Source organism: Austrofundulus limnaeus, unplaced genomic scaffold (assembly GCF_001266775.1).
Source record: "Austrofundulus limnaeus strain Quisiro unplaced genomic scaffold, Austrofundulus_limnaeus-1.0 Scaffold737, whole genome shotgun sequence".
Taxonomy (NCBI): Eukaryota; Metazoa; Chordata; class Actinopteri; order Cyprinodontiformes; family Rivulidae; genus Austrofundulus; species Austrofundulus limnaeus.
Window position 1 is genome coordinate 33528 of NW_013953139.1, and position 1451 is coordinate 34978.

The following is a 1451-nucleotide window of genomic DNA, read 5'->3' on the forward strand; positions in this document are numbered from 1 at the left end:
GGGGGGGGGGGGGGGGGGTGTGGGGCAGAGCATCAATCGACGTGTACATCCAGGAAGAATTTAGTCCAACAGCTCAAGGCCATTGTAGGGGAGAGTCGAATCTGTAATCAGTTGTTTGGGAACAGAAGACTCAGGCAGACGATAACAATTTTCCATCTGCTTTAATGTCTGCTGGTACATCCAAGGTGGCAAATCCAATCAGACAAATAGTGTGAACAATTCCGCCGAGCCTATCTATCAGCTTCTCCAAGATCAATTCCATCTGGCCAACAAAATCCAGGAACCACAGCCGGCCCGCTACCCTCAGCAGAACCTGCTAGCAGACCGAGTCCAGCTCGCTCAAGGCAAATGTCCGAGTGCTGACAGAGYGGCCATCCATCCAGTTGGTCAGTCAGCCAGGAGATGAACAGCCACCAACAATGTTTTGTAGAACACCAGGAGACCACCAAGCCAATCTGTAGAATCCGGTGCTCGGAATCCAGATATACAGTATATATCCAGAACAGAGAAGAACAGAGGTCCTACATTTGACATGTCCTCCCACAGAAGAAAAAWWTTTTCCAAAAAAGGATTATAGAGTTGACCTCACTAACTGATCACAGTCTTGGATTGAAACGGCAGAAATCAAAAATGCAAAGTGATGCTTGTTAAAAATGTTTTTAAACCAGTCAAGAATGATGAAGCAGAACTAGCGATACTCTACTTAGTCTACTTCGAAGACCTCGTCTCTTTTGAGGGCCTGCTCTCTYTCAAAGGCCTCGTCAACTTTGAAGACCTCATCTCCTACAAAGTCCTCATCTCCTTCAATGTTTGGAGTTTGCAGGAGAGCACCAAATGTGGGACATTGAAAGATGGAAGAAAGTTTTATTCTGAGGAGAAAATGTTAAGTGTTTGTGTTACACTTTAAGAGTGAATTTTACACCAAAACTTGGGGATCATTTGGGTCCAAGTTCCAGTGTTGAAACAACACTGGACATTGGTGTTAAATATTTAACACCAGAATAGTGTAAAATCCAAACACTTTAAGAGTATAAATAAACTCTTTTACCAATACCATTTCACTCTTTCCAGATACCACAGCAAAATCCAAAGTGTTTATTTAACTCACAGAGTGTTAAATTTAACACTTTTGAGTTTATATAATTCTTACAGATTCTGATTTAAAATTACACTTTGAAAAGTGTTAATATTTAACTCAAAGTGTCTTTATTAATACATTTAAAGTGCATTCTGCATTTGATAGCCAAACATAAGACCAATGTAAGTTATACACTGTAGGCTGCAGAGCAGATTGCACTCTGGCTCAGAGCTGAGGTCAACTCTTTAAGTGTATGAACACAGCAGCATAACAGAGTCGACCTTCACACACCAGGAAGTACCTCTCACTCATGGTGTTGATTTATGACACCATGGCACACATACATATACACATACACTGAATACACACTGAA